We start from the raw sequence: 25,744 nt of genomic DNA, 5'->3' as shown, positions 1-25,744 counted from the left end.
TCTCTTAGCCAGAGTGTTGATAAAGAAAACAAAGCTCTTGTTCCAATTGATTAGCTACCTTGAGCCCCTAGAGTAAGAGCTCAATATCTTTTACACCATAATGGCTTCACCAACCAAGGCTTTCCCCCCCATGATAGTGTCATCCAAAAATTGTTGATGAGAGAAAACTAGGGGACCAGAAGAAGGTTTGATTCCAAATAGAGCACCATAAATTCTATTGGTAGAAATCATCCTTCCTAGACATTCAACCAAAATAATGAAAATAATGGGTGAGATTGGATCTCCTTGCTTGAGCCCTCTAGAAGGTTTGAAGAACATAGGGGGGGAGCCATTGACCAAAACAACCAAAGAGGTAGTATAAACCAACTAGTTGATAAGTTTGATGACCCTTGAGTTGAAAGAAAAGGCTCTTAGAACCTTGAAATGGAATGACCAATCCACATGATCATTAACCTTGGACAAGTCAAGCTTGAGGAGGAAACCATCTCTCTTACCTTCTTCCGAAGAGTGGATATCTTCATGGACAATCATGATTGAGTCCAAGATTTGTCTCCCTAGGATAAAGTTAGATTGTTGAGGAGCTATAATAGTTGGGAGAACCTTGATAATCATTGAAGCCAAAAATTTAGAAATAATCTTGTAGAACAAGTTGCAAAGGCTGATCAATCTAAATTTGTCCAAAGAATCTACCCCTACCACTTTTGGAATAAGTACAAGGAAAGTAGAATTTACCTCCTTGAGCAAACTCTTGACTCCAAAAAACTCTTGAACTGCTTTGATGACATCCTGATGGATCACTTTCCATTATATTTGAAAGAAAAAAGTAGGGAAACCATCCAAGCCCAGAGAATTGTCAACAACAAGGGACCAGATAGCCTACTCCAGTTCCAGTGGGGAAGGTATTGCCTCAATCATAGCATTCTTCTCTGGTTGGATCAAAGCTAGGATATTTGAAATAATATCCAATTGATCATCATCCACAAGATTAAGATCTCTCAAAAGAATATTAGAGAAGAAAGATATGGCCTCAATAGCTATATCATTTTCTTCTTCTAGGACTACTTACCCCAACTTGATTCTACTTATTATATTATATACTATGTGTTTCAAAGTAGAGATATGGAAGAATCTAGTATTTTGGTCCCCCTCTTTTAACTAGATAGCCCTAGATCTCTACTTCTAGTAGGCCTCCTCTTGACCAATAATATTGCAAAGCTTAGTTAGAATAATTTTTTCTTCCTCCAACATTTCTTCATTATACCCCTCCTTTGGAATTGTTTCTTGAATTATGCTGAGATCCTCTGAGATTTATGCTTCAAAATGAAATATGTTACAAAATCTAACTTATTCCACTTTCTAATATTTAGCTTTATCTTTTTCAGCTTTTTTGCCACCTTAAACATGGAAGTACCTTCTATGTGAATGTTCCACCACTCTGATATACAAAGAGAAATATCTGGGTGGGAAGTCCACCTTCTCTCAAATCTAAAGGGGAAGTTGCATTTCATAGCAATGGGGTTCAAAGTGAGAGAAATAAGAGAGTGATCCAATCCAGTTTGGGCCATTAAAGAGAGGTTGCAATAATTAGAATGAATCCAGTTTGCAAATATAAGAGCCCTGTCCAACCGAACTTGATAGCAATATCTATCCACTCTCCTATTGGACCAAGCGAAGAAGCCACCTCGAAGATCAACATCCAGCATAACCAAATCATTAATAAAGTTAGAAAGCACTTGCCTATTATCTAAATCCAGAGCTAGACCCCCTATTTTTCATCTTCCCAAAAGGGGGTGTTGAAGTCCCCCATTATTATACTGATTCCCACTTGGAATCTTGATAAAACATTTTTAATTATAACCCAAAAGTTCCTCCTTCCAATCTTAGAGTTGGGAGTGTAAACATTCAAAGATACCAGAAATCATGATATTTGATATTAAAAACTTGAATGAGGAGAATATTACCTTCACCATATAAGGCTTGGGACTTGAAAAGATTTGAGTTGCAGAGAGTAAGCAAACCTCCTGAAGCCTCGTCTGAATTCATAGCATACCCCCCCATACTCCTACTGAAAGAGATTCTCTCCACTGACTCCTTTCTCATTTTGGTTTCTTTAATAAATATGAAATATGGCCTATGGTTCCTAATCATATTTCTTATTACCTCTTATTTGTGGACTCCATTTAGCCCACAAATATTCCAGTAAATGAACTTCATTTATTCTTTGCAAGGCAGACTCTTGGATTATCTTTTGGCTCCCATTCGCTAGGTTCCTTTTAGTCTCCTCTTTCTTATTCTAACTATGACTATTCCTTCCAAGAGTCTCTAGTTTTTCTCCAACATCTGCTTCACTCTACTTCTTGTTGTAGTTGGGGAGATCAAAGAAGGGTCACTACTATTCTTTTTCTTTCTAATAGTAGTCCATTCCCCCTCTCATTCATCAATAAAGCTCGTAAACAGAGCCTCTATTCTAGTTAGTTGACCTAGTGACAAGGATCTTACCAATTCCACCACTCTTAAGATCTTCCAAGAAGAGGCTACCCCTTAGTAGAGAATGACATCTTCCATAGGGTTAGGTCCATTAGATTGAGCTACATCCACACTCCCTACCAGAACTTGGGAATGGGGGATATTAAAAATTTTCCCTTCTATTTTTGGGTTAATGATGGCTATCCCAAATAAGAGATCTCCCTAGGAGATTTCCCCCCCAGGACATGATATCAACTTGTAATCTAAACCCTCAAATTCTCACTATCTAACTACTATTGAAAAACTACAATCACTAGAGATTCAGTTTCCTTAGTTGTTGTTCCATCGGACTTTGCCCCTAGGAACACAACATCTATCATTGGCTGAGTAGCCACCAAATCCTCCTCTTGTTGCACTAAAGCACCTTCATGGTTTTTAATTTCCTTTTGTCTCAATACTTTCTCTCCCTCTTTGGAGGTTTTTTTTTTTTCCCTTTGTTATACCATTGGTCTTACTTTTGTTTTGAGACTATTTCATGGCTTTTTCCTCTTGAAGCCTAGGACATAACTCAACAACATGGATGACCTTCTTACAATGAAAGAAAGAAAAGGGGACACTTTTAAAATCTAGCTTTTGAATATGGGTACCCAACTTTGAGTGGAGATACACAACCTCCAACATATCTCTGCCCTTGTTGACCCCAATACAAATACTAACATATGTTAGTCGACTCCTTGACACTATGACATGGTCAATAATAGGAGCTCCCCAAAAGATTTACCTATGCCATAAAAATCATCCTCGTACCAAAACTCCATTGGAAGTTCAAGAAGGCATACCCAAACAAGAGCTTGAACAAAGAAAGAGTCATTGAGGTCCAACTTAGAGGTGCATTTCTGTAAGGCAAGAGTCAAACAACCAAAGGACCTTGACCCAACACATAGAATCCTGGTGAGATCCTCTAGGCAATAGAACTCAAAGGAGAGGAAACCCTTAGCCATAGCTGCAATCTCCACATGACCTTTCAAGTCCCATTTGTTTCTTGCATAGGACCTCACAATGTCAATATTCGGCCTTGGGCCTATGAACTTCCCAACTAAAGAGGATGCCATAGAAGCTATGTTATGATCTACAAGCTCATCTAGAATTTCAATAGTGTACTTCCCCTTTTCTATGTCTAGGATGTCCTTTATCTTTGAGAAGGAAGACTTACCTGTGGGTTTGATACCAAAGAGAGAAGACCACCATCTATTCAAACCTGCATCTTGGATAATCTGAGTAGAATGTGGGCCCAACATAGCCCAACCAAATTTCAAAGGCTCATTCCTTGTGACTTGCCTTGATTCATGTGGGCACTCATTCCCAGAGGAAACTTTATTCCCTTGGTCACCCTCCTCCTAGCAGGCACCATAACTCTTTTCTGCACCATCCTAGACAAAGCCTCCAGATGTAGAATTCAAATTTTTGATCTTGCCTATTCTTGCTCCTACTCCCATTGCCTCTCCATGTGCCATTTTTTTAACTAGTTATTATATATTATAATTTTAAAATATTAAATGTCAATATTTTAAGATTCAAGAAGATATCACTTCAAAAAAAGAAAAAAAATAGTAAATCATTTTCAAAAAAATTAAAGTTCATATGTACCTCTATAGGAGAGAGTCTTCTTCAAGGATATGTAACTTGTTTTCAAAAATATGTAGATTTGATAGGAAAAGTTTGGTGGGAAAAAAAACTATCAATTTCTAATAAGTTCAACTTTGAACACTTATGACTTACAAAGTATAGATCAAAAATCAAAAATTATGTTTATGTCCACTAGATACACATGTTAACTATACAATATTACAAAATTAGAGATTTGAATATGGTCATTTGCATATATTTGTTTTGCAAGAATGAAACTCTATATTTTTCATCATTTTTAGAAAAATAAAAAATGGACTTTAAAAATTAAAAATTTGCAAAAAACTCTCTCAAATATTTTTTTTCAAAATAGACATAAACTTCATCCAATTTTACACATTTTATCAGTTTACATCATATTGAAATTCGAAACACAAATACCACTTTTATGTCTTTAAATCTTAACAATTTTAGTTTTGAGATCATTTTTCTTTATAAAAGGTGACACAAGTTTGTGCTTTTACCCTCCATGAGTCATGTATACTTCTCGGTTCTGTATCATCTAGGTCTTCGAGCTTCTTTTCCATTTCATTCACTTTGTTGAATATGGTTGATTTTGAAGAATCTTGGGTTGCTTGGTTATCCTTCTCATTTGGATTGGAGTTACTTAGATACTTTTGTGGATTTTCTTGGTAGATGTTGTTGTTGTTATTGGATGGGTGAAGTCAACTTGTCTTCTTTCACCGATTTGTCCTAACTTGGATTGGTGTACATTTTTGCTGAGTAATTTGTTATTTCATTCATCAAGTGATTCTTCCTTCAGTCAGCAAGTATACCCAGTAACTTATCTGATTTTTTTTGGTGATGTTGTGTTCCTTTGTTCATCAAGTTGTCTATTTGGCTCTTCTTTGATAACCAACTTGTGTATTTAATTTATGGTCTAGATTCAATGTATGGGATTGATTATTGGGAAGTATGTGGACCTACTTGTCATTTCTTGATCCAATATAGACATATAAACTTTTGTAAGTTATTTTTTAACTATAAATAAGGGGGTCAAGTCTTAGGTTAAGTAAGATTTGGGGAGAAAGAGTTTAGAGTTTGAAAGATCATGGATCGTGTAGTGTACATGAAGGATGTGTTTTATAATTGTTCTTTGTTCTTGGATTCAACTAGGAAGGCTTTAAAACTTGGCATGTATGAAGTATATTTATGAATCAATACAGATCTATTGTTCTCTCTCCTTCTGGTGGTGTCTCTATGATTTTTTTTCTTCTATTATGTTAGCTCAACAAGGTTGCATAGTACTTGGGTGAGCCTTTGTCCCTATTTATAATCCTCCTTAGCATCATGTGGTATTAGAGATTTTTTTTATCCTTGTGGAGTTTGGGATCATGGAGAACTCTATTTGGATTGGTTGTAGAGTGACAAATCTAAGTTTTAACCTAAAGCTTGTAAAAGGTTATGATCTTGCAGGAACCTATTGTCAAGGTGGTTCAAGCAAGAGGAAACACAAATAATGCTATTCTATATTTGTTGAGACAAATTGCAACTAGACTAGATGCTCTTGATACAACCCAAAGGAGAGGAGCACATCTTGATGATGAAGTAGAGATGGAACCCAATCTTGAACTTGAAGTGGAAGAAGATAAAGAAAGGCTTTTAAGGCTTTTGTTTAGGGAAAATTCTAAACTTGCTATTGAACTTTCTTATTATGATGGAAAATTGAACACCAATGCCTTGTTGCATTTGATAAGTTGAGTTGGAGAAGTTATTTGATTATGATTGAACCCCTCATAATAGGAAAATGAAGATAGAAGTCACCAAGTTGAAGGGTCATACTTCACTTTGGTGGGAACATTTGCAAATACATAGACAGAGAAGAGGAAAAGATAACATCAAAACTTGGGTTAAGATAATAGGTAAACTAAAGAAGAAGTTCCTCCCTGTAGATGACCAAGTTAATTTGTTAAGGTGTATGCAAAACTTGAGGCAAAAGGATATAATTGCAAAGACTTATACTAAGGAATTCTACAAATTAGATATCAGATCTAGACATGTGTATGATGATGTTGAGAAAATTGCTAAATACTTGAATGGGTTTGAGCATTTCTATTTATGATGAGATTAATTATGTAAAAATGGATAGTTTGGAAGAAGCATACTAGTATGCCTTGAAAGATGGGAAAATTTTGATATAGAGTTAAGAACAAAGATAATGAGGAAGAGTATGAATATTTCAAAGAGATAGAGGTAAATCTTATTGAGAAAATAGTAGATCTAGAAAATACAATAAAAGATAAAGGAAAAAGTGAATGGAAGGAAGAAGATAAAGGAAAAATTGAGTGGAAAAGTGGTAGTTCACAGCGAGGAAGAACAAGTTCTCACCGAGGAGGCTATAGTAGAAAAGGGTCTTGTGGTACTTATTTTAAGATTGGAGAAGAAGGTCATAGAGCCTTTGAATGTACTTATTTTGAAAAGAAAATAGTAGTATAAATGCCTTGGCTAAGGAAGAATATTTGAGTACACCTAATGAACCTAAAACTGGAAGAAACTTATGAGGAGGAGAAATTTGTGGATGAGAAAGCTTATGAAGAACCTGTTTTAAGAAAAAGTCTATTCAAAAATAGATGCGAGATTGTAAATAGATGTTGCAAGATAACAATTAACAATGGTAATTCAGGTAACATGGCATCAAAGGAATTGGTCAACAAGTTGCAATTGTAGAGGCTAAAACATCCTAAACCATATCATATTGTTTGGATCAACAATGAGCATAAGATATTGGTACATGAACAATGCCTTGTGAAATTCAATATTGGGAGATACTATGACGAAGTCCTATGTGATTTCATTCTTAGTCATTATTGTCATATTCTTTTGGGTAGACTTTGGTAGTATGATAAACAAGTGGTGCATAATGGAATATTAAATTAGTATACCATTTGGCCTAATGGAAAGAGACAAGTGTTGTTACCTTGAGAAACTGTATGAGGATAATTATACAATAGTTAAAGTTTTCCTAGTGCATGGAAATTAGTTTATCAAAGATGTGAAGACACATAATTTTTGATGTATTATAATTACTAATAAATCGAGTAGTGACAATATTGACCAATTTCCAATAGATGTTGAAGAGTTACTCACCGAGTGTAAGGATATTATTTTAGAGAATGTACTTGATGGTTTACCACTAGTAAGAAGTATAAGTCATTGCATGGACTTGGTTCTTGGAGCTAGTTTTCTAAATAAATAACCTCATAGATTGACACCAAAAAGAATGAAGAACTTAATAGGAAAGTGCAAGAATTATTGCAGAAAGGATTTAATACAAAATTTTGAGTCTATGTGTAGTACCTATTATATTGGCTCCTAAAAAGAATGGAGAATGGAGAATGTGTATTGATTCTAGAGAGATCAATAAGATAATAGTGAAGTATAGGTTTCCTATATCATCATATTAGAATCAGAGAAGGAGATGAACGCAAGACTTTTTTCAAGACAAAATAAGGTTTATATGATTGGGTGGTTATGCATTTTGGTTTAACTAATACACCGATTACTTTCATGAGGTTACAGAATGAGGTTTTGAAGAAATTCATGTGTACACTTTCTTTATTGTATATCTTGATGATATTCTAGTATTCATAAAAACTAGAGTAAAACATTTGTTACATATTAGGCAAGTGTTAGAGAGATTGAAAGAAGAGAAGTTGTTGTTCAATTTCAAAAAGTGTTCATTCATAAAGGAGGAGATTGTTTACCTCAAGTTTGTGATTTCTATTAGTGGTTTGAAGATTGATCCTGAAAAGGTAAAAGAAATTCTTGATTGACCTACACCTGAGAATGTCGAAGAAGTTAGATAAAAAGGAATTCAAGTGGACACATGGTGATGATGAAAGTTTTGGGACTTTGAAATAGAAGGTTGTTGAATTACTTGTGTTAGCTTTTCCTAATTTCAATAAGGTATTTTAAGTGGAATGTGAGGCAAGTAGTAGTGTCATTGGAGATACTTTGAGTCAGGAATGTAAACCTATTTATTTTTATAGTGAGAATTTGAATGATGCTAAAAGGACATATTCTGTGTATGATCAAGAGTTTTATGTTATTGTTCAAGCTTTGAAGAAGTGGTGACATTATTTGGTACCTAAGGAGTTTGTGTTGTATATTGATCATAAGGATTTATAGTATCTGGTAAGTTAACATAAACTGATTAGAGGCATATGTAGTGGGTTGAGTATTTGCATAATTTCACATTTTTGATCTAGCATAAAAGTGGACTCACTGAGTTATAGATGTGCTAAGTAGCAGGAGATATTTGTTGACTAAGATGAAGGTTGAACTTCTTGGTTTTGAGGAGATGAAATCTTTGTATGAAATTGATCCTAATTTTTCAGAGCAATAGAGAGCATGTAAAGAACCAAATTTTTTAGATCAACTGAGAGAAAGTATGAAGATTATTTCATTCAAGAAGATGTGTTGTTCAAAGGAACTTAGTTATATGTACTGATGGGATTAATGAGACTTAATTTGATAAAGGAAAAGCATAGCAACAGCTTGACTGGACATTTTGGTATTAGTAAGACATCTAATTTTCTTAAGGAGAATTTTTATTGGCCTTAATTGTATAATGATTTTCAAAAGTTTGTAAGGACTATATACACCTATTTCAATACTCAAGAAACCTTAGAGTGATATTGGCATGGACTTTGTTCTTGGCTTATTAAATAAAACAAGAGGGTCTAATTATGTATTTGTTATTATGGATAGATTTTCTAACATGGAACATTTCATGCCATGCAAGAAATCATCAAACGATGTGCATATTGCAAATATTTTCTTTAAGGAGATTGTCAAATTGCATAGATTACAGAGGAGCACCATCTGTAATTGTGATAGTAAGTTTATTGGTTATTTTAAGAAGAATTTGCTGGAGAAACTAGATACCAATTTGAAGTTTAGTTCTTCATTCCATCTACAAAATGATGAACATATATAAGTTGTAAAGAAAAGTTTGGGTAATTTGTTGAGATGCTTATGGAGATAAATCGAGTAATTAGGATTTAGTATTGGCAAAAACAGAGTTTACATTTAATAATTTTGTGAATAGGAGTATTAAATAAACATCTTTTGACATTGTTATATGAATTCAACCTAGAGGTATATCAGACTTGAAGAAAATTATGGGAAAAGTGAAGAGGAGTGTTGAAGGAGAAGAATTTTCCGAATTTATGAAATGTTTGCATGAGGAAGTGAGATATAAGTTGGAACAAAGTAATCATGAGTACAAGGATAATGAAAATAGGTCAAAGAGATACAATATTTTTGAAATTGGTGATGAGGAGATGGTTCATTTGAGGAAAGTTATATTAACTATTGAAGCATATAGTAAGCCAAAGATGAGGAAGTTTGATCCTTGTAGGATCTTGAGGAGAATTGACAGTGGTAATGCTTATGAAGTTGAGTTCCCTGATGACATGGATATATCACCTATATTAAATGTTGCTGATTTATATGAGTATCATGAATTTGATGAAGAAGTTGTTGTACCAAGTGATTATCCTAAGAAGAAGATGGAAAAACTTGAATAGACTCTAAACCAAAGAGTTGGTAAGAGAACAAGAGGAAAATAATAAATAGAGTATTTGGTGAAGCAGAAAAAAAAACCTATTGAAGATGCTACATGGATTTCTCTATCTGAGTTCGATTCAGCTCAATTTGTGATACCTTCATGATTCAAAGAATAATTTCTTTCAACCTCTAGTGTTTGATGTAGGATAATCTTGGGTTGCTTGGTTATTCTTCTCATTTGGATTGGAATTGTTTAGTTTCTTATATGGACTTGCTTGGAAGCTATAGTTGTTTTTCGCATGGTGGAGTCATTATGTCTTCTTTCACTGAGTTCTCCTAACTTGGCTCATTGTACATGTTTGTAAGTGATATGTTGCTTCATTTTCCTAGTGATTCTTCCTTCATTCAATGAGTATACTTGGTGGCTTATTTGAGCTTGTTCGGTGACATCTTGTTACTTTTTTCACTAAGTTGTCTATTTGGTTCTTCTTTGAGAGATAACTTGTGCATTTAATTTGTGGTCTAGATTCAATGTATGGGATCAATCATTTTGAAGCATGTGGACCTATTTTGGGTTGTTTCTTTATCAAATTCATAGCTAGAATATTTTGCAAGCTAGTTTGGTAAGTATAAATAAGGTTCAAGTTTTAGGTTAAGTAAGATTTAGGGGGAAGAGTTTAGAAGTTAAAGATTATGGATCACACATGATATATGAAGGATTTTTTATGTAATTGATCTTTGTACTTGGCTACAACTAGGAAGTCCTAATAGCTTGGCATGTATGAGTATACTGTTGAATCAATAAAGATATATTAATCTCTCTCCTTCTAGTGTTGTGTCTATGTTGATTTTACTTCCATTGTGTTAGCTTAGTGAGGTTGCATGGTAGATGGGTGATCCTTTGGCCTTGGTTATCATCATCCCTTGTGTCAATGGATTTATTTCTCATTTTTTCTTATAAATATACTTCATACAATTCTCTGTCATCCTCATATGTGGTACCTCTTTGTGCCTTTTCTTTCTTTTTGATTCCTATTCCAAGTTAATTTTTCTTTTTCCTTTTCCATGATTTGTCACAATTCTTTATCCTTTGGATAGACTACTAGATGAACTTATCTCAGTTGGCATCTTATCTTTCTTTGATAATATCAATTCTTCTTTCCTTAGATCTTGCTCCATCTTGCTTGCTTGATTTGTATCCATGGTTGTTTTTTCCATGGCATCTTCAAGAATATCCATCATAGGTATTTGTGTATCCTTAGATTTGAATTCTTATTTAGGAACCTATTCTTTCTCTTATTCTATTTCTTTTTCCTCTTCATCAATCTGAGTCTAACCTTGTGTATCTCATTTTTCTTTCTTCACATCCTTCTCTACACTTGAGTACATCTCAATAAAATCAATAATCTCCATATGGTTGTCTCCCATTAGTGTGTCATCTTTATTTCTTTGATCTTATTCCTTAGGGAATTTTTATTCTCCCTCTACCTTGTATTGTTATGTGGAGTCCAAGGGCTCCTTCTTCAAATCCTGGTTAATCAGTGACCTTTCCTTGGTATTTTCCCATTCTTGTTTTATTGTCTCCTTATTTGATTTTTATTGCTCTGTAGTCATTAAAGTGTGTACAAAAGACATTATTGGTTCACCTTTTCCTTTTTCTACTTTAGGGGCTTGTCCAAGTTTCTTTGAATCGGTCTTTTTCTTTGTATTAAATTTATTTTGTTGACTGACAATATTTGACCAAAATTTCTTTTCATTTTGATATGATTCTTTCATTTGATTGATCATAACCGGGGCCAAATTTTTGAAGATATTAAAATCCTCCTTACACGTCTCTACCATTGCAACTTTATCTTTTTTATTTAAGTCTAACCTCATTTTTTCTAGGACTTCATCTAAGTTTCATTTAACTTCAAAAATTTCATCTTTCCATCTCTTGGAAATTATTACATCTACTTTACTTGACACTACAAGTTTGAGGTTTTTTGATGATTTTTTGAATGCTCTCATACCTACTATAATATCATCTGATTATATTTCCTTTATTTTTTTGATTGAAACTTGAAAACTTATTTTTCAAGGTGTCATAATTGTCATTATTCATTATATCATTAAGTATATTCTTAAGAGTGAGTTTCTTACATGATTTGGGAAATTTCATGCTTTCAGTCTCTATTTCCTCTAGTAGTGGTGGTGGTTGCCTCTTTTACTTCTCTATCATCTTCCTCCTATATTTTTGTATCATTGGGGGTTTAATGGTAGTGAGGATGCTTCTTCCAATGACTTCCCTTGCTAGTTTAGGCTCGGGTGAAGACTCTGCTCCAATTTTCTCTTGCCTTCACCTCTTAGTTCTTCATATCTTTCTTTTATTTCTTCTTTGTTAATCTATGTGAAGGATTGAATTTTTCTCTTCCTTTTTATTTTCTTTCTTGTTGCAACTATCTCTTGCTACTCCCTTAGTTCTTTTCTTATCTCCTCACTAGGTTTGAACTTTTCCCCTTTAGGATAAATGGGCATAGCTATAAATATCTCAATGTTTGTCTTGGTTGACTATCCATCAAATTTGTATGGCAGCTCTATTAGCTAGTGGGTTCAGGGTTGAACCGCTTATACAATGTACCTAGTAGTGCTTGTCAAGAAGTATATTTCTAGCTTGTAATCTTCAAAAAAAATCATGGATATCCATTCACTTTACTATATTTCCAATTGAAAATTCTTAAAGTACTCATCAAGTTGTCCATGGCCATCACCTTCCAATTTATTGTACATACAAATGATTTGTGCATATGACTTTTGGTTCCATTGAAATTTCTTTAATCTAGGGATATCATTTTTGAAGAAAAATAAAGAATTTACCAAAAGAACCATACTTGAAAATGTGTGCATAGTAATCCCTATTAATGTTGTTCAAATTTTCTAGTAGTTACATCTATAGCCATCCACTTAGATCAAGTGGGGTGTGCTCATTTATGATTTAGTGTGCCTCATATACTATTATGCTTGGCACACTATTACTCCTACTAGAGTGATGAAGCCAGTATGTGATCACCATCACGTTATACTTTATATTTTGGCTGGTGATATCCTTCTTTCAATAAATGCATCCATCATGATGACATCCTATCAGTTTGGCCACTTCCATTAGTGAATTTTTTTATATTGTCAGCTCCTTTCTAGTTGAACCCTATAACTATCTCATTTGTCTCCTTTTTGATTATGTATGGTTGTCAAGCCATATGTATTGATCATGCATCCTAATTAGCACAAGTCAAACATAATTTTACTACAATAAATTGGGGATATCCATTGCATGGTGTTGGGTAGTTGCCTCCAAATCTTCAAATTTTGGCTTTAATGCTCCATTATGACAGAATTATTGATATAGCTCTTGAATTTCCTTGTCATCCAACTCACATATATTTGCCTTTAAATATGCACTCACATTCTCAACAAGGAGAATTTTTCCTAAGAGTTAGGAAATGACTCCTACCATATCATTTACATTATAACTTATTAGAATAGGCCTGAAAACTAGTAGTTCACTTTCCTTTCCATCAATGAGATCAACTTCGTACAATTCCTTTGTCATTGTTAGATTGATAAACTAGTTTGATGCTTCTCGTATGAGCCTTCTCAAATATTTTTCCTAGGTTACCTTTCACTTATTTCTTAGATTTACATAGAACTCTCACAATGATATCACACTTGGTAGCTAGGGTTTTATGTATATGGAAGCTTAAGAGATTTTAGGTTTACAAAGTGATAATCACCATGTTATGTGCCTGTTTAGAGATTCAAAATTGTAATGTTAAGGTTTCAATGGTAAACATGTCACTTACCTACATCTTAGTTTGTGAAATTAATTCTTTCTATCACTTCAACCAATGGTCATGATTTTGGGGACAACCTTCCTTTTCTTCATAGGTAAAGCATGTTAAAATGGTGACCAATTTCTAGTTTTCCTTAGCATCACATTTTTTGACTTACCAATTTAAATATGGGGACTGGTGCAAGATTTATCTTGCTTTCATAACGCCCTAAGCTTTGTTAGCTTAGTTTGATTTAGAAGTCTCACCATTCACTAATGATCTCACAATGTCTGTAGGTTTGACTTCAACTTCATCTTCTTTCTTCTTGCTACAGACCTTGGTGAATTCCTTGTTGACTCGCTTAATGCCAACAATCTTCTCCTTTCATTTCTTGCCAAAGTGTTCCTATTTAAATTTACAGTTGGTCTTATAATTTTTGGCAACATGACCAATCTTGTGACATCTATAGCATGTCATACCTATACCTTTCTATGGTCCAATATTGTTCTTGTGACTGGTCCTTAGCTTGTAGTAGATTACAAGATCACCATCATCCTATATTTGGATATGATTAATTTGATTGATTATTTGATCCATAATCCTTGAATTTTTGTCCATACCTATTATAATGGTCACAATAGCCTTCTATTCTTACCTCACTCACATGATGTACTCATGTGCACTATGTCTGTACCAATGACAGATGTTGTAGTAGCCTTTGTAGACATGCTAAGTACCAGACACTACTTGCTTATGCCAACTTACATTTGTTTTTTGTTCTACTTTACCATAATAGTAACAAGTAGGTCTTTTGGTTGTCTTACATCTTTTTGGTGTTTTATTGGTCTACTTGAGGTTCAAGTCTTTCATTGCTAAAGACTCTCCTTTCTCCATTTTGTTTGATTCCTTTGAATCCTAGAAAAATGAACTCTTAGTATTTCTTTGGGTGTTGATTTTCTCTTCAAGCTTCCTAGTTCATTCATTAGACTTCATCATTCTTTCACTATTTTACTATGTGTCCTACAGATTATCAATTAGTTGGCACACTTGCTCTTCCATTTTCTTGCATTCTTTAGTTAGAACTTCCAACTATTCTATTTTTTCATGATATTTTTCATGCAAAACACTATTTTATTATCTAATAAAATGATGTTCTTCCATCATTGTCATTTATTATTCCTTTTCTCTTAGAAATTCTTCAGCTTGTTTCTTCTCTTCTTGAGCTATTCTTAATTTTTCAGTGGTGTGATCTTTTTCTAGAATGACATTTCCTTTGTCACCCTGAGCTTTATTCATTCTCACTATTGCTAGATCTTGTTCCTTCATCATCATCCTAATCCTTTTAGTTAACTTGTAATGCCCCACTCAAATATTCTTGTAATAAATATTTAATACAAGCCAAGATAAAAAAAATTTTACAAGTATGAGTGCACACAACATTGTCATACAAGGATCACAAAGATCACAATGGAAGACATAGCCACAATCCTAGCAACCCAAAAATGTCCCAAAATCACTACCCAAACTAACATGACCAACTGAAGGATGAATTACCACTACGACAATAGAACCTAAAATATCTGAACTGGAGAAGCAAGGAAACACTAGCAGACCCAAAGGGTACTTAAAACACCAAAATGTGTTTCCTAAAAACTAGTGGAGATGCCCCTATTTTTCACACGAGGATAAAAGACTAACAAAATTATTGTGCGAGGATTTTGCTTTTGCACGAAAAAATGCATCAAAGGGAGCAAGAAAATACTTGGCCTAGCAACCAAAGTACCCCAACACTGGTGTGAGTTTTCATGCAAGAAAGTGCTAGAAGCCATGCGAGAAACCCAACACACGACATGAGCTTTTGGATTCTTGCATGAGAATGTACAATTTCGCATTAGAATCCAAAACAACATGCTAGAAACCAAAAAGTGAAAAAGCTAGGAATTGAATATCCTCCGCACTAGGGAGTACTAGATCCACATGTTGAGGAAAGACACTCAATCAAATAAGTGAAAGATGGAAGCTAAATCTAACCATCTAACAAAGCAGTGAAGGGAAAAATTGGAAGCAACATCGCATTGTATAGAAGCAACATCACAATGTATTGAAACAACAAATTAAGTACGCGGTTCCTCCCAACCATAATAGCATCATGAAACCTCGAAGGTCCTAGCCATCCCCTATGCATAACATCCCAAATTTCCAACTAGATAATCAGAGCTATCTTATACGGATGTCACTACTAAAGTGTAATAACATCATAAGAATAGGAAATCTAACATGTTAAAACAAAAGCAATAGATACTCTAACTAAGCATATAACATCATCTATCATATGCTAAACATCATAATAAGGGAATGTATCAATAAAATAACATCATCTAAATATGATATACAAGTATTCGAATGAAAGCATAAATCACAAGAAATCATACTCTGGATCCTAAGGTGCCAAGTGAAAATATCTAGCAATGGTCACACTGGGACAATAGACTATCTCTATACATCGGTTCCTAGTAGTGGTATAAGTAGCTATGCCTCCCAACCACATGAAACCCATAGGTCCACTCCTATCATGTTGATGGAGATAGTGATCCAACCATAAACACACTCAAAGTAAACATCCATGGCTAACACTCATGCCAGACAATAATGATGATTAAAACCAAGATCTGAGACAATGCATAAACTATAGGTGTTGGTCAGATGCTCAATGGGCTACTATGTAGGGCTAACATCATGGAGAGTCACTTGGCATCCAAAAGGTCAAGCTTGGAATTGTGCAAACTCAACTTCCCAACAGAAGGTTCTCACATTGAAGCATTTCTACTATCTTAAATTTTATTACCACCTAGTGTTTTATTTAGTTATCACTTGATTAAAACTTCAACACACAACCCTCGAGAAAGAGTCATTAGGTTGTAGAGATAGAAGCCCCCTCCATATGCTACGCTACCCTACCCATGCTCATCCAATGATAAGTTCCCAAAGGCATGCATATTTCCAACCCATCCCCAATGATCATAACTCTCAAAAGCACCACAGAAGATAGTGCCTCAAAAGTCACCCAACAGATGTACATGTATGTGCTTGTGTGTGGTAGACCACCATCATGAAGATCATCACACAAGGACTGGATGAGAACATAATGCAAAAATACACTCAACTGATAATATACTCAAGAGGATGGATGTGGCACACATCCTAATGAAACATAAAAGTACCACAATGGTCAGACTGACATCCAAACGTGATGCAAGGAAATTTGATCCAATCCACAAATATGTATAATCTTTTATCATTGTTAATAATAATATATTTCTAACTGTGTTTTTCTAGACACACCATACCGTTTCCTTCAAAACATAATCCAATTTAACATTCTTCTATTCTGGACAGAATCTTACTCATAGATGCATAACTTTTGAACTAGATTAAAACTTCTCAATTACTTTGGTGAAGATGGGTGTAATTAACATTGAAAAAAAATGATATCCAAATTTGAAGGAAATCCAACAGTTCATTTAAGGGATATGTATCTCGTACCGAGACCATTTTCTATCATATATACAACCAAAAATAATAACAACACTTCCCATTAGCAAAAACCGATAGTCTTCAACATAGTTAGAAGGGGCGTATATATTAGCAACCTATTTACTTTCACTCAATCCCCCTTAAGAATTTGTAACATGTTATTGTCATGCTCTTCCATTTAGGAACCAACTACCCAAGAATTGTAACCAAATACACATGCAACTAATCAAGAATCGATAAAGAGAAAACTCAAGAAAAATAAAACACTATTAAATATAATTATATACTTCCATCAACAAAACAATCTGTAGATTACAATTATGTGGCTCTCTGGTTGCTGCCAAAGAGCTATATGGAGTATCTATCTATTCACTCTCTTCTCAACTATTCTATCCCTATCAACTCCTCCTTTACATTATGAGATGTCTTATTTAAAGACCATCTTAATGCTTACAAATTGTTCAACTTCCTAAGATCTTTTGTATTCCATTTGGGATTTCAATCATCATATAATATATTTTCTTAATCATTGTAATGTAGTTCAACAAATTTATATTTTATAAACATGATTACATGACTTAACAAATAAGACATAATTTTAAATAATGTGAAATTTGAGGGGGGAGATGGTGCCCTTTCACAAAAATGGATGATCCAGGTCCATAACTAAACTCATGCCAAGAAAACCTGAGAAAATAGGGCGGCATGCAAAATGAGGTAAAAAGCCCAAAATTGGAAAACTTCAAAATTAAACCCCATTTGGTCTTTGGGCACAAAAGCTTCAAAAATCTAATAAAATTTGGGTTTGGACACTGTATGCAAAAACAACCAGCATAATGGTGTGAAACCTTAAACCCTCATACCAAAAATAGTGAAAATGTTCATACTCAACCAACTGAGCAAAACCAACAAACATAAATAGAGGGGAACACTAGATCTCAATCTCCAAACCAACAACTACTAGAAATAGATATAGAAATTAAGCTAAAATAGGAAAATGAGAGAGCCCTACCTAATAGCAAAAGGGCTGAAATAGGAAATAACACAATAAAATAAATCACCCATTGAAACTATCAGAATTCACAGCAAAGCAAGGTTTTCCCAAGCTAGATCCAATGAGACTACCCTTGTGAAGATCCCATGCCAACAACTCTCCCAATGAATAGAAATGTGATTCTCCAAAAGAGCATTCTAAGAAAAATCTCTCAGTTTTGTATTTTACAGAATTGAGAAGTGAGGAATTAAATTCCTCTTTCCATACTTATTCACTTTTTGAGTGAATAATTGATTAGGCCAAATAGCCAGTTAGACTAGCTAGACTTCAAATTGAGCCAAAAAAAAATAGAATATTCCTAGAAATAGGAATTCATCTATGGCGAAGCTGCCATAAATTAAATTCAATAAAATTTAAAGCCCAAAATCACAAAAATTTCCTTAACAACTTTTGTGACAATGTGAACCTCTAAATGCACAGACACACTCACTGGTCTAATCACATAATGCAAATGAGTTTGGATTTAATAATCATCGAAAGGTTTAATTTAAATAATTAATTTAGGGTATGTCAACCATACAGGGACACCATTAGTAAAATATGAACAACTAAATCACTAACTACATGTGTCACTACCAGGGATATAAATCCTACACACTAAAATACATGATCAAGTGCAATTGCATATAATATCATAGGCGAAGCAATAAATGCATTAAATGACTAATTTAACCATTTATTCAATTTGTACCTAAATGATCCATTTACATCACTCATGTTTGCATAAAGCATAATGAAACAAGAATGAAGTAGATTACCATAGCATAAAATACATCACATAATAGAATCATAGATATGTCCAAATACCAAATAACCAAATATCAACATAGACCTACTATCATCTCAAAATGGAATGAACATGCAATATGATAAATTGAACAACATAATAGTGAAACATTTATGATATTGAAATCAAGGTATAACATTCAACCCTTAGGTCATCTCAAATGAAACATAACAAGAGTATCAAGTATCTCTCAAATCAAAATAAACAAGGTACAAATTACAAACATGAGAGGCACTACATCCTCCCCCACTAGCATAGGCTTACTCTTGGAAGCTAGGAAATAGATAGGGGTGCAATCCTCTCAATCGTTTAGCATCTTCCCAAGTCATAGAGGTCTCATTGCTCGGGTCCCATTGGACCCTTACCTACTTGATGTCCTAACCTCTCAAAATCAACCATCGATACTAAAGGATACATAAGGGATCCAAAGAAAGCTTCCCATCTGCTACCTGCAAAGCATCCAAATAAATAACATTGGTCACATCAGGAATATATTGTCTCAAAAAAAAATGGAAAACATCATGGATGTGCGATAGGTTAGGTGGCAACGCTAGTCAATAAGCAACAAGACCAATCCTCTTGAGGATCTCAAATGGTTTGACAAAATGTGGTGCCAACTTAGAGCCTTTCCCATAACGAATGGGGCTCTTCCTTGGCCACACTCTCCAAAACACCCTGTCACCAACAGAAAGGTGACGATCCAACCTATGGGCATCTACATACTTCTTGTACCTATCTTGAGCAGTAAGTAACTGCTCCCTAATCCAAACAACACGTTGCTACATATCTTGAGGCATCTCTGGATGAAAAAGAACTTGGTCCTCTAAACAATCCCAACTCAAAAGGGTACATCGCAATCTACCATACAAGGCTTGAAAAGGTGACATGCCAAGAGAACTATGATACCTGTTGTTGTATGCAAACTCAACAAGATATAAATAATCCTCCCACTTCACCTGCCTATTCATCACATACATGTGAAGCATATTCTCTAGAACTAGATTCACTCTCTTAGTTTGACCATCGATCTCTAGCTGATAAGCCGAACTAAAATTGATTTACATGCCCAAAACATGTTGGAGAGACACCCATAGTGCTGACGTAAACACTGGATCTCTATCTAAAATAATCCAATGAGGGATCCCATGTAAACGAACAATATCCTCCAAGAAAACATGTGCTACAGAAGAAGTTATGTAGGATGTAATCATGGGTGAAAAATGTGCTACTTTGCACAACTTGTCCACTGTCACCATGATACAATCATGTATCCATGATGGGATAAGAAACCCTATGATAAAATCAATGGATATCATATCCCATTTCCACTCTGAAATGGCATGTGGCTGCAAAAGATCCACTGAATGTTGATGCCCTACCTTCACTCTCTGGCACTTAACACATCGAGCAACAAAATCAACAACATCGTACCTCATCCCTGCCCAAATGTATAGTTGTTTAAGATTAGCATGCATCTTCTTGACACATGATGTGCAGAATATGGTGCACAATGTGCTTCTGACAACCAAGGTATGAAGATCACTCGACACTGGCACACAGATATGCCCCAAGTGTTGTAATAGTCCATCAAACTTGAGCAAATAACTCGAAAAGCTCCCCTCAAGGGTATGTCCAAACTCAATCTCTACTCTAACCTCATGATACCAAGTGTCACTAGGAAAAGCCTCCAAGATATGGCCTTGCAAATCCATTCCCAATGATAACATTGATACCTCATGTCGCCTCCTACTCAAGGCATCCGCGACAACATTCTCCTTCCCTTTAATGTAATAAACATCAAAGTTATATTCAAATAGGAATTCCATCAAGCGATGCTATCATGCATTCAAGTTTTGCTAGGTAAAGATATATTGCAAGCTCCTATGATCACTATGCAACTCAAACTTGTGTCCCAAAAGGAAATCTCTCCAAAAAACTAGAGCATGCACTGCAGCCACAAGTTCTAAATCATGAGTGGGGTAGTTAAGCTCATGGTCCTTGAGTTTCCTTGACTCATATGCAATCACTTGACCATCCTACAAGGTTAGGCACTACAAGGACTAGTGCACTGGTCAAACACTCCTTAAGAGCATTAAACACCACCTCACATTGATCTAACCAAGCATACTTCTTCCCTTTCTATTGAAGAGAAGTGATGTGATGAGCTACTCATGAGAAGTCCTTCACAAAGCGATGGTAATAACCCACCAATCCCATGAAACTATGATAATATGTCCCAAATACTTTACCTCTAACTAGAAGAACCCACATTTACTCAAGTTGCCATACAACTGAAGGTCTCTCAAGAACTGCAACAACTGACATAAGTGGATCTCATGCTCCTCAATAGTCTTTGAATAGATCAATATGTTATCCAAGAATACAATGACACACTGATCGAGGTAAGTGTGAAATACTCCATTCATCAAACTCATAAACATTAATGGCACATTGGTTAACTCAAAGGGTACAATCATGAACTCATAATGCCCATATCATGTATGAATAGTTATTCGATGAATGCCAACCTCCTAGATACGAACTTGATGGTATCCCAACTTTAGATCAATCTTTGAGAACACTCATGCTCCCTTCATGTAATCAAACAAGTCATGTATCCTCAGCAAAGGATATCAATTCTTCACCGTCACCTTATTCAACTATCATTAGTCAATGCACAAACACAAAGATCCATCCTTCTTCTTGACAAAGATGACTGGTTTACCCCATGGGGATACACTAGGACAAATATGGCCCTTGACCAACAATTCATCTAACCTCACTCAACTCCTAAGTAGTCATGTGATAAGGAGCTTGTAAAATTGGCTCCAGTCTTGGTATGAGATCAATCCAAAAACCAATGTCATGTTGTGGTGGCATACTTGGAATCTCATCAAATAAAATATTTGCATACTCATGAAGGAGTGGGTGATCATCAAGTGTCGCCGTACGACTCTTGCCTTCCTCAAGATAATTGATAGAAACAAGAAACAACTAAAAAACCTTCCACACACTCCGCTTCAGCTTACTAGCAGAGATCATCTGAAGTGAGACTAGTCTCTGGACTCCCAAAGTTCAACCTGCTCTGTCATCAACACACTATACTAACTTATAGTGGCAATTAATATTCACCTAATGGGTGGCTAACCAATCTATATTCAACACAATGTCATACGATCCCAGAGGTAGGATACAACGATCCACTATGGTGGTGAGGATTCCCAAATTCAAAATTCAATTGCTGACCAAATAATCTACAACCACCTTGAAACTCGTGGCTAACTCAACTTGCCACCTATTGACCTAACGTGTTGCCACTAGCCCACATCATTGAACAAGAGATGGTGAAATGAAATAATCTAAAGTACCAGAGTCAAATAAAATTGAAGATGAAATGCCATGCAATGTACCTATAGCCTCGACTACCATACCTTGATGCTTAGCTTGACGGTCATTAACTATCGCAAATACTCGATGACTCCTTCTAGCATCTCCCACCATAGGCTCAGATCGAGTTGTACTCTTACCAAGTCTAGAAGCTAGTATAATAGAACACTCAAAAGATCTATGGTCAAACTGACCATGACAAGAATAACAGTTTCCCCCGAAGCTGGAACCTATTCCACGACCACCTTGAGTAGCACTAGGATATGGTGCACTATCCTACTAGAGTTTTGTTGACCACTTTGAGGGGGGTGATCTTGCTAAAATTTCTGTCCACAACTTTGGTTATCTCCTTTCTTTCCAGAGTCACATGCACTCTATCTACCTTTGGACCAAAACCCTTGATAATGTCTACATAATTTCCCACCTTGAGAGGGTACTGATAGGGCTTGACCCTTTCTAGAGGACTGAGTAATTGAAACAACTTGCCCTAAATTCAGTGCACTCTGGTTCTGAGAACTAGACTTGCTACTGAAACCCCTAGCTAAATTATTCTTTGCAATACATGCCTTCTCAATAGTGAGAACAAGAGTCCTAGGTTGATGCATACATACTTCTCCAATAAGAGCATCCTTAAGTGCTTAGATGAAATGATGAGTCAAGAGTAAATCATCATGGTTGTAGCATGAGTACTGCTTAAGATCAAAGAACCCAATATCTTATTGGTCCATTGTCATGTTTCCTTGCTAGGTCTCATGGAACTCATCAGCACAAGCCTCTTTGAATTGAGGAGATAAGAATCTCTCTCGGAACCTCTCCTCAAAGATCTCCAAGGTGAGACCTACAAAGTTGACCTAGAGCTTCTACCCCTCAGTATTCCACCATATGGATGCGTAGTCCCTCAACTGCATAATTGCACAATGGGCCTTTATATTGGTTGCATATGGGTACATGGTGAAACAATGCTCCATGTTTAATAACCAAGTTTCTACATTGATGCCACCCCCCTTGCCAATATACAATGGTAGTTTGGATTGTTGAAGATATTACATGATATCCAAATGGATGGAATCTTCACCGTTGTGGTCCCTACCTCCCCGATGGTGCCCTTGGCCACCTAATGGAGTATGAGAACTTTCATATTCATGCTCCTCCTCTCTATTCTTTAACTGATGGGAATCCCCATGATGGGATCCCCCTTCTTGATCATGATCCTATCGGCGTTCCTCTACACAAGGGCCCAATTGAGAAAGAATCTCCTAAAGCACAAGCATCAATATCCCAATGCCATTTTGTTCATTATTACCATGTTCCCCCTCTCCATCTCGATGTCCCTCTTCCTAATGTTCTTCTTCATGGTTATTGCTATGAGTACCACCTTGACCACCAGGTCTATGTACAAGAGGCGTCACTATGGAAGCAACAAGATAAGGTTAGAACATATGAGTCACAAGCATAAGAGTCTTAGCAAGATATTAAAATAATAACCAATAACTAATAATACACACATAGAAAGAAAACCATAGTGGAAGCATAACAAAGAGATCCCAGTGTTGCAACATGGGCTTTGATAACATATGTAATGCCCTGCCTAGAGATCCTTGGAACAAGGATTCAATACAAGCCAAGCTAAATTTTTTTTACAAGTAAGAGTGCACACAACATCATCATACATGGATCACAAAGATCACAATAGGTGACTTAACCACAATCTTGACAACCAACGAATCTCGAAATGCCACTACCTGACTAACACAACTGATTGAAGGATGAGAAACCACTATGACAACATAACCTAAAATCTTTGAACTACAGAAGCAAGAAAACACTAGCAAACCCAAAGGGTACTTAAAACACCAAAATGTGTTTCCTAAAAACTAGTGGAGATGCCCTTTGTTTTTCCTGTGAGGACAACAGAATGACATAATTTTGCTCAAGGAAGTGCAACACTACATGCCAGGATCTACCTTTCACATGGGGAAATGCATCAAAGGAAGCGAGGAAGTACTTGTCCCAACAACCAAAGTAACCCAACACTAGTTTGGGTTTTTGCGCAAGAAAGTGCCAAAAGCCACGTGATAAAACCTAACACACCACGCGAGCTTTTGCATTCTCGCGAGACAATGTACAATTTCACATGAGAATTCAAAACAACATGCTAGAAACCAAAAAGTGAAAAAGCTAGGAATTGAATTTCCTCCACATCGAGGAGTATCAGATCCACATATCGAGGAAAGACACTCGATCAAATAACTAAAAGACGAAAGCTAAATCTAACCATCTAACAAAGTAGTCAAGGGAAAAACTAGAAACAACATCGCAACATACAGAACCAACATTGCAATGTACTAAAACAATGAACTAAGTGTATGGTTCCTCCCAACCATAATAGCATTATGAAACCCCAAAGGTCCTAGCCATCCCCTGCGCATAACATCCAAAACTGCCAACTAGATAGTTAGAGCTATCTTATAAGGATGTCACTACTAAAGCATAATAACATCATAAGAACATGAAATCTAACATGTTAAACCAAAAGCAATAGATACACCAACTAAGAAGATAACATCATCTATCATATGCTAAACATCATAATAAGGGAATGCACAAATAAACTAGCATCATCTAAACATAATATACAAGCATTTCCATGAAAGCATAAATCATAAGAAAGCATACTTTGGAACTCGAAGTACCAATTAAAAAAATCCAACAATGGTCGCACTGGGACAATAGACTGTCTTTGTACACTAGATCCCAGTAGTGGTCTAGGTAGCTACACCTCCCATCCATGTGAAACTCATAGGTCCACTCCCACCGTGCTAATGGAGATAATGATCCAACCACAAACACACTTAAAGAAAACTTCCATGGCTAACACTCACGCCAAACAATAATGATGATTGAAACCAAGATCCAAGACAATGCATAAATTACAGGTCTTGGTCAAACACTCAATGGGCTACTATGTAGGGGCTGACAACATCGAGAGTCACTTGGCATCCAAAAGCCCAAGCTTGAAACTATGCAGACTCAACTTCCCAATGGAAGGCTCTCATGCTTAAGCATTTTTATTAGCTTAAATTTTATTACCACCTAGTGTTTTATTTAGTTATCACTTGATTAAAACTTCAACATGCCAACTGTCAAGAAATAGTCATCAGGCTACGGAGATAGAAGCCCCCTCCATATGCTACTCTATCCTACACATGCTCATCCAATGATGAGTGCCTGAAGGCATGCATATTCTCAACCTAACCACAAAAGATTCGGCCTTGCAAGTCACCTGACAAATTCATGCACACGTGCTCGTGTGTGGAACACCACCATCACGAAGATCATTGCACAAGGACTAGATGAGAACATAATGCAAAAATACACTCAATCAATAATAGACTTGGGCATCCTAATGCAACATAAAGGTGCCACAATGGTTAGACTGAAATCCAAACAGATGATCTAGGTCCACAACCAAAACTCATGCCAAGAAAACTCGAGAAAACAGGGTCACAC

This window comes from Cupressus sempervirens, chromosome 6 (assembly GCF_028749045.1).
Source record: "Cupressus sempervirens isolate cs-2001-9-10 chromosome 6, ASM2874904v1, whole genome shotgun sequence".
NCBI lineage: Eukaryota > Viridiplantae > Streptophyta > Pinopsida > Cupressales > Cupressaceae > Cupressus > Cupressus sempervirens.
The sequence above is the reverse complement of the archived record's forward strand: the minus strand, read 5'-3'. Positions refer to the sequence as shown.